The 10,241-nt window shown below is 37.4% G+C and overlaps 1 long non-coding RNA gene across 1 annotated transcript; it reads right to left on the reverse strand.

Annotated features, from left to right (window-relative positions):
• Positions 1 to 461: 461 nt before the first annotated feature.
• Positions 462 to 10,013, reverse strand: LOC138027891 (uncharacterized). The gene is made up of 3 exons (XR_011127537.1): positions 8,966 to 10,013; positions 8,462 to 8,517; positions 462 to 3,961 (listed from the first exon to the last, which is right to left on the reverse strand). It is a non-coding gene; the product is annotated as an uncharacterized lncRNA (long non-coding RNA).
• Positions 10,014 to 10,241: the final 228 nt, after the last annotated feature.

A 10,241-nucleotide genomic window follows, 5' to 3' on the forward strand; every position in this document is an offset into this window, starting at 1 on the left:
AGTAGGGCTAACGCTCACATGGTTCATATGGGATAGAAATCTAGCACTTCACATTACCCTCTATTCAGTTAACTCTGTTTAAAATATAAGTGCTACACGGCCAACGTTTGTATAAACGTAACCTTTCCATCTAAATGCTACTTTGTTTAACAATTATTCGCCGAACGCGAAGTGATTATCGGTGAATATCCACCGAGACGAAGTCGAGGTGAATATTCACCGATAATCACTCAGCCTCAGGCGGATAATTGTTTTAGTATAAATACACTGGCGATTATTTCAAAAAAGAGAGGAAAAAAAAACATTTCAACGCGAAATCATTTTCACTTACAGTGGCAAAACGACTACTGGCAGCCATTTTGTCCGTCGAGGTGATTATCGTCTCATAATCCGAGATAGCGAGCCAATGAGAGCGCGCAATTTTGTAAAATCACCTGTGTATTTATACTAAATGCAATTATTTCCATCCGTGTCTTTGGTTATAGAGCAACAGTCGTCTATGGGAACAGTTATTACTCCATGGCAGCTATCGTCACGCTTTGCGTGAGACTGCTGCGGGTCACTACGGACTGAATGAGAAAACTGGATCGCTCCACCAGCTATCTTTTAATCACACTAAAATGACCACTTTTTAATCAAATTTTAACCTAGTTTCAAGGCTTTGGGGAATAAAACAAAAGAAATTTTACACTGATCTAAGAAACTCATTTTAACCCCAGTTAAATTCCCCTTTCTCTTATAACCAAGTAAGAAACTTGGTATGTTTAAATTATCAAACTTAGTAAAATAATACAATGGAACCAAGGTAAAAAATTAATAGTTTTAATTTCCGCACTTTATCTTCATCACATAGAAGAACTGTACACAGCGACGTCAAAGTCGTTTTTTCCCACTCGGTATTCTCTACCGCTTGTCTAAAATGACCAATTGTTGATTTACCATGGAAACGACTTATTTGTTGAGAAACAGGCCCCTCGACCACTTTTGCAATGTGTTTGGAGTCCCAGAAAATGATCACATAGTGAATTAGAAAGAATGTAACTGCTTCCACAGATGGCGCATCCTAATTCCACAGTATTTTGGCGCCGTCCATGACCCACCGAATAAAGCAGAACTTAGCAAGGGGTGGTACCACTTTTCAATTGTGAGTAGGCTTCTTTTGATTCAGTTTCTTCGCTGTTATACTGCAAATTATAGAAACTCTATTTGGTGTTTAATGCAAAGTTTCTTAACTTCCTTTTTATACGCGCTTTAAGAAAAACAAAGAGGAATTGTGGAATTTGAAAAAAAAAGGGATAATTTACTTCAGAGATCATTATACAACAATAAAAAGCTCGGATAACACAAAGGGTTTTTTTTACATAAAGTATTGTTGTCTCTGACAAATCGTAATTACCCTAATTTTCTTTTTGGACTCCAACCGCCCTTGCTAAGATCTGCTCCAGCAGTAAAATCATACACCGCGCAAACCCAGAGTTTTTTAAGACCAGCAACATATATGCCATATGCCAAGGCGCCCACCTTCAGTAAGTTATATGAGGCCGCCTTTAATAGGGGTTTACACCTTAAACAGCTAAAATGCAGCAGAACCACTACCAGGCCAGCCAACACGGATTCTTCTCCAGAGTTGATATTCACCAGAAAGGTCGGTGACCACGAACTAATTATGCTTTACCTGCACATCAACGACAGACCCAGCGCTAGTAATGAGGCTGGAGAAATCAAATCCTTCATTCAAATTTTTTGAACCACTGCTGGATTTGCCAGCAAAGAAAGGGACCACGGAACTGTATGTTTTTACGATGACAATGGGTGTTCCAATTAATCAGCCACCTCTATTGCATCTACCTGGAGGCCCCGATGGTGGTTCTTACTATAGTTCTTGCCACTGTAAAGCAACCACCCAAATCTGATAGATTTTGTTCGGTTACATTTTACCCATGTCCAATCTGAATGACATGAATCAAAATCTCAACGTAACTAACTGCCAAGTCAAGACCCTGTCATGGGAAAATCAGCGAAACTATGCAGTCTTGAATAACAGCTTATAGACCCTATGCAAAAATGGCTGCCTTTAAATTATTCTTTTGTTCATATTTAAGATAGCCCAACTAACCTCGTTTTTGAGACAAAAATTTTAAAGAATTTGTTATCCCGAACGAGGTTAGTTGGGCTATTTTGAATATGAACAAAAGAATAATTTAAAGGCTGCCATTTTTGCATGAGGTCTATGTTATGCGCAACAGTTGCCAGTTGAAGTCTCCTTAAAATTTCCTTAAGGGTGGTTGCTTCATAGAGGGATTGTACAATGATTCCGAAATCATTCCAAAATCTATTAGTATTTCGTGAAAAAGTAGACTTCTTTCTATAATTGTACAGTCAGATTACTTTTCAGCTTAACAATGAGACGAAGAAGACAAGGGATATTACAGTAAATTATCATGTTATCAATTTCTATTGTTTGTATCATCTAAACCTCAATATCAAGTTGAATTGAAGAGCTTCCTCAAGAGGGGCATTAAATGCTTTTTTGGACGTTTAATTTTTGCAAACGGACTTGTTTTGACATGAGGAATGTTGTTCTGTAAACTTTTTTGCTTCATTCTCAAGAAAACTGGGCCAAAAATCGCAAAAACGCGCACAGGTAATTTTCATGTCAAAAAAGTGGTATGTAAAGAAATAGCAACATCCTGCAGAAAAAAATAATCAAACTCCTCACCAGGAAGCAATATTTGCCCCTTTACGGGAAGCCCTTCAATTTTAAGCAAGGGGCATATTAAAAACAATATACCAGTAGGTCACACTTTTGCAAACTCCGTGAAATTTAAAAACCATGAAACAAGACAAAAAAGTCTAGTTTTACACAAACTCTCAGGCACCTAGAAAATGCGGTCAAATTTCTTGGCCCACAAGCTGATCAACACTGTTGCCACTCAATCTCAAGAGATGATGATAACAGCCCAGAGTTTGTGTTAACTTTATACGCAAACCAACAAAGGAGGGGTGTGAACTGAAGCATTCCTCTGTTGTTGTTCCTATTGTTCAAATTGACTTTCTGAAAGTCTGCCAGCACCACCCAAGCACTATGGGGTCTAAAATGTCTTGGAGAACTTTCACAAATTTTGTCAACCAGGAAAAAGTAGGGTTGACAGATTTTGTAAGCAAAGTTATCAAGTTTATGCAAAAAATGCCAAATACCACCACATATGCAAGTAAAGAATAGCATAAAAGTATTGCAACGAACTGGGCCAATATGTACCCACCTGCAAAATCAGAGCATAATGCCAAAACTGGGGTACCATTTCTGTTTAGGATCAGCAATTTTCGTTTTACATATATTGCCCAAAAATTGATAAGAAGTCTCTGCAGTTTGTTTGACAAAAATAAAATATTAAACAGCTATAACCACTGTATTATGTAACAGCAAGACCTCTATTAGAATGTTTTGAATTATGGTTATTATTCCCATCATCCAATAGAGGGGAAGTTGCTAAAAGGCCATTTCCAGTGTATTTAACCGTATGGAAGATATCTTATTGACAGCTCAAATTTCGACAAGTCAACAGAAATGCTTCAAGCCAATTTTACAGGTACACAGTCCCAAAGAGCCGGCCGGGTTCATCATGGCTACCTTGCTGCATTAGTAGAATCTTGTTCTACCGGTAACAGGGGCTTCATCAAGAGAAAAGCTGCAGGAAAATAATTTAAGATCAGTGAAGATCATTTTACCAGACCGCTCTCAGCACCACAATTTTCTCCAAAACAAGCATATAAAATGCCAATGAAACCCCTACATAAATTCAATAAAATGATCTATCAGAACCAATCCTAATCCCCCCTAACTCAGTAAAATAATACAAAGCAACACATCATACGTGAAACCCTCAACATAACGCCTTGGCACTGCCAATGACCATCCTTAATTTACAATGAAGAAACTGTGTAGTGCTCACTGGAGGCTCTGCAAATAAAAGAGAAAATTGTTAGAAATACTGTATAATGTATTCCTTTCTAAAGATCTCCACAGCAAAGACACAGATTATAATGGGGACCTTTGTAGATCAGAGGACGAGAATGACTACAAGTTTTCCGTTCTGAGCACGCACATTTCGAAAAATGTTGGCCTCCTCGTCCTCTGATCTCAAAGTCCCTAATAGCTTTTTAGCCCCACGATTCCAAAGCTCACTCAGATATACACCACTGTTTCAACATTCAACACAAAATCATTAATAAAAACCCTCACATCATACTCATAATTATCACAAGTTAAGGTACATGTACCTTTGATTTTAAATGTTGCTATAATATTGAGTCAAACAATATAAAACAAAACAAGAAAGCTGTAAAGGTTTGTTCAATATATGCTCTGTCCCCATTTAACATAGCAATGCTTATAGCCAAGGAAATCCCCATAATAATCTGGAGACCATAAAAATATTATTTTAAAACTGCATGAAAATTAATATTTAAAGTGGTACTATGATCAAATTTTTACCCCTTGATTTTTTGAGCGTATCACACAGAATTCCATAAAAGAACAAAAACGCCATTTACCGTTTGCAAATATTTGCATTGGTTCCGGAGATATTTAAGTTTGAAAAATGGGTAAAATATGCAAATGAGATGACTGATGACGTCATACACTCAACCCAAGTATATAAATAGAGCTAACTTGGCCAATTTGCAGCGCAGACCATTGAAACTTGGTAGCCTAATAGTTCTACAGGAAACACACCTATGGTTATGAAAAACTTTTCCAGTCCCCACCCACTTGCTTTCAATATGTTAGCGATTTTGAGCTTGAAAAATCTTAAACAAGGCCACAAACTCGAGCTAACATATTTATATGCTTGCTGGATCATGCATATGAAGTGCTGTTAGCAAATATCAAAATGGAATGCTAAAGGTGGCCAGGAAAGCTTTAAATATGGGGGAGGTCTGGAACCCAGTATGATGCCATGGTAACAGAACTGTTAAGCTCATATTGTGGAGAACATTTAGTAAAATCTTAATGCAAAAAATCAAAAAATTCTGATACAAATTGGCTGAGATATCTCTTTTCATCAGATTTGAACAAAATTTAGTTGAGTCTATGACGTCATCACTTGGCTAATTTGCATAGTTTAAAAACTCGAATATCTCTGGAACGAAAAGAGATTTGATAAAAGTAAACAGCATTTTTCTTCTCACGCAGACTACTTGTTTATGTTTCAAAATGGCTTAGATAGGAAAGATGTGATTTTCGTCATAGTACCACTTAATAATCAAATGACAATCGTTAAAGATTTGATACGAGAATAACAAGATTACGAAATCACATGATGAGCAGAGGGAACAACTCTTGCAGACATCATCTGCCAATTAACTTGAACCACATTTACGAATCTTCTTTTCACGACTTTTCAAAGTTCTTGCACATCTAAACTCTAGAGCTAATTAACTTTTTTTTCATAATTTTGACCCAAGTTGCTGCAAAGGATGTTACAGTATTGTAACTACATGTACTGTAGCAATGGGGAAGTTGGATTTGTCTTAAAAAAGTAAGAATTCAATTATTAAAAATACATTGTATCAGGGATAAGTTGAAGTGCATATTCATCAGCACTGGCAACTCAGCAAATAAACAAATAACTTGCATGCTTGTCTCCATACATGTAGGTCGCCCTCGGTCCTCTTTCTTGCAGCCTTTTTAGTTTTTGCATGTCTCTACAAATACAAACGTGCTAAACTATATACATGTAGCTATACGTAAGGTACATGTACAGTACAAATTGAGGTTATGTGATCTGTAGTGTTCAGTTTAGAATCCATTGCAACACCCAAGAGCTTAAGATAAATTATTCTACAGTTGCGATTTCCTCGTTATTCACACAAACTGCAAGTGCAGCACTGTTGATATCCTCACCGTAACCAGTGTCTGTAGTCTGACATTTCTCGAGTCTCTGATAGAGTCATACATGTAATCACTCAAAATTAATGATTCTAAACTAGCGTTACAAGGACCACAGTATTAAAGGCAAGGTTTGGCCCTACATTCACCTCAAACACTTATTAAGCACTCGTATGATTCCACACCAGCATTAAAAGGACCACTGTCTGGAAGCTAGACAAGGTTTGGCAATACATTCATCTCTGATACACTCATTTAATCACTCAAATGATTCTGTAAACTAGCGTTACAAGGACCATAGTATTGAAGGCAAGGTTTGGCCCCACTTCATCTCTAAAACACTTATTAAGCACTCATATGATTCTACACCAGCATTAAAAGGACCACTGTCTGGAACACAAGGCTTGGCCCTAAATTCATCTCTGATAGATTCATAATCACTCAAATGATTCTAAACTAGAGTTACAAGGACCACAGTATTGAAGGCAAGGTTTGGCCCTACAGTCATCTCTAAAACACTATTACACAATCATATGATTCTACACCAGTGTTAAAAGGACCACTGTCTGGAAGACAAGGTTTGGCACTACGTACATTCATCTCTGATACACTCATAACTCAAATGATTCTACACTACTGTTACAAGGACAGAACAGTGGTGTCTCCTAAATTTTTATACTGACCATCACTAATGGAGAAAGGATACTTAGCAATATAAATGTGGTTGTGTGAAGAGAAGTTAAAGGGAAAACAGCTTACTTAAGGTTGCCGTCCGCGTCTCAAAAACGCGCCTGCTTAAGCTCCCTATTGAGCACTCATATGATTCTACACCAGCATTAAAAGGACCACTGTCTGGAACACAAGGTTTGGCCCTAAATTCATCTCTGATAGATTCATAATCACTCAAATGATTCTAAACCAGAGTTGCAAGGACCACAGTATTGAAGGCAAGGTTTGGCCCTACAGTAATCTCTAAAACACTTATTACACAATCATATGATTCTACACCACTGTTAAAAGGACCACTGTCTGGAAGCTAGACTAGGTATGGCAATACATTCATCTCTGATACACTAATTTAATCACTCAAATGATTCTAAACTAGCGTTACAAGGACTACAGTATTGAAGGCAAGGTTTGGCCCCACTTCATCTCTATAACACTTATTAAGCACTCATATGATTCTACACCAGCATTAAAAGGCCCACTGTCTGGAAGGCAAGGTTTGGCCCTAAATTTATATTTGATAGATTCATAATCACTCAAATGATTCTAAACTAGAGTTACAAGGACCACAGTATTGAAGGCAAGGTTTGGCCCTCCATTCACCTCAAACAATTATTAAGCAATCGTATGATTCCACACCAGCATTAAAAGGACCACTGTCTGGAACACAAGGTTTGGCCCTAAATTCATTTTTGATAGATTCATAATCACTCAAATGATTCTAAACCAGAGTTGCAAGGACCACAGTATTGAAGGCAAGGTTTGGCCCTAACACCATCTCTAAAACACTTATTAAGCACTCGTATGATTCCACACCAGCATTAAAAGGACCAATGTCTGGAAGCTAGACTACAGGTTTGGCAATACTTTCATTTAATCACTCAAATGATTCTAAACTAGCCTTACAAGGACCACAGTATTGAAGGCAAGGTTTGACCCCACTTCATCTCTCAAACACTTATTAAGCACTCATATGATTCTACACCAGCATTAAAAGGACCACTGTCTGGAAGGCAAGGTTTGGCCTTAAATTCATCTTTGATAGATTCATAATCACTCAAATGATTCTAAACTAGAATTACAAGGACCACAGTATTGAAGGCAAGGTTTGGCCCTCCATTCACCTCAAATACTTCTTAAGCACTCGTATGATTCCACACCAGCATTAAAAGGACCACTGTCTGGAACACAAGGTTTGGCCCTAAATTCATCTCTGATAGATTCATAATCACTCAAAATAATGATTCTAAACTAGAATTACAAGGACCACAGTATTGAAGGCAAGGTTTGGCCCTACAGTCATCTCTAAAACACTTATTACACAATCATACAGATATACAATGTACCCCCAACTAGTAGAAAACAAATGGTACCGGTACTTTGTTTCTGTTTCTTGTTGTTGTTTTGTTGCTACTTCATGGACTTAACACATTAGGCATATGATAACTACAGAGACTTGCCCTATGTGCCATTCTCAAAAATATTTTGTAATGTGGATTATCAATATTGAGAAAAAATGTGGTACTTTCTAGTGAGAAGCTTCATATTTATGTACCACCCATCCCCTTATTATCCAGTTTCCACTCCTTTAATCTGCCAAGTGTGAATTAGTGGATTGCAGAACCCTAAAGATGATCTCAATCAAGTGTATTAGTTATTTAAACGTGTTATGTCTTTCCTCAGATAAATTAGAATATATAAACTCAAAACACAATTCATAAATCTGGACAAATTTTCCAGTACACCATGATGCACAGACTGTCAGTTAAAAACAGTCAAAAAATAAGCCTGCCCTTCCCCTTATGCTTATACATTATGACAGTATTATAATTGTGAACAACTTACTTCTTATCAGTACACCACGAAAGTCCCGGTTAATCCATCTTGGAACGGACGCAGTGCTGTTAGTGATCAACAGTAGAAACAAAAAAAGAATTTCACTTAGCTCTAGCTCTAGCTCTAGCTCACAACAGATCACGTAGTATTTTTAAGTTTCTATTGCTTTTTCTCAAGTGTATTACATGGTATTTAACCCTTCAAAAATGTTCTAGAAATACAAATGACAATATTTTCAGAAAAAAAATTGTTTTCACACTGTGACAGCTATTGACTCACCAACTTATTTTGAATTCTCTCACGGAAAGCTCTGCTTAACAGAAGCAACCAATCAAACGGTGTGATAAAAATGCGCACGAAATTTGAAAACGGCCCAAGATTTTACATTCGTTTGCACGTGTCTACACAAAAGTTATTCCATGAAAAAAAATAATAATAATAATCAAGCTTCTGTAGTTAACACTGACAATCACAACGCGTAAAAAGGTAAAGTTATTCCGCTACGTTTCTTACCGAAAAATCAGGATGGCGAGATATTTTTCTTTTTCTCGCAGAGCTCGGTGATGTCAACGCCACTTCGCTTCCAGTTGATCCCTCGACTCTCTAACGGCTTTTCATTTTGGCTTCCAGTGGATAAATACGCTCTTCCATAGCTCTGAGGCCATCCTGTATGTCAGTCCGGTCCAAGGTTTGCAGAACTGTATCTGAAAACTCCGTCTGATTTCCTTCTATTATGGTGAGGGAGTTATTAATGTCCGACAATTTGCTCGCAAGACTCGATTGATCAGATCTTTCCAACTGTTCTTGGACTTCTTTAAGTCTACTCAACATCTGACGGAATTCAGAGGCATTCGAAGATCTTTTCACTGACATTTTCCCTTACAGGATTCAATCAGTCGAAGTGTTGTGTAAAGCACGTTTCCTCTACAAGCATTTTATAATAGCGATTTTTATTGGTCTATTACTGTATTTATTACTAACAATCAATATAATTGGTGGAAAATTTTCAAACCTACGGTAATGATTGTCAGCGGCTTGCTAAGTCTCAGAACATATTGCATGTAACAACAAATAATTTTTGAGAAGTTTCACACACTACTCCGACCAAGAAAGATTCGTTCATTTTTTCGCCACTGCGTGAAGGTTAAATCATTACAGTCTCATTTGCAAGACAAGCGATAGGTATTTTTCATTGCGAGGGTCAACTGGTATTCAGTGCATCCTTTTTTGAAGTGTTTGGACCAGCCTCTTTTATTCCAGTCCAGAGAATGAACTGCAGTTGTTGAGGGGGGGAAATATACTTTGAGGACGAAAATGTTCTGGGAGTAACCAGTTTGGCTCATTTGGTGAACAGAACTTGATGTTTTTGGACCAGCCTGTTTTTATACCAGTTCAAAGGATAAAGTCACTTCGTACTTGTGGTCAACAAATTTGTAAAAGAGAAACTGCTCTGGCTGTCATCAGCTAAAATGACAAAGTAGTGTGTAAAAATTATTATATTACATTATTTTAGCATTTTATTTAAAATAGGATGTGACAATTACTGTACAAACTAGGACCGTGAACCATGTAAGTGAGTTGTCGTTTATAGATTCGGTACCAATGAAACTTGAATTTCTCTACGGCATAGGTGACGTAAAACTTGCGTAGATGCTACGAAACCCAAGCTTTGGCGACCTGTGTCGGGTAATATGGCGCTCTTCTCCAGTCATTCGTGTTATCTCAATTTATGACTCATTTAAAACCTTTGCTGGCGGAACATCTGAATTTTATACGCCGTTAGCTCTCA

Source organism: Montipora capricornis, chromosome 2 (assembly GCF_036669925.1).
Source record: "Montipora capricornis isolate CH-2021 chromosome 2, ASM3666992v2, whole genome shotgun sequence".
NCBI lineage: Eukaryota > Metazoa > Cnidaria > Anthozoa > Scleractinia > Acroporidae > Montipora > Montipora capricornis.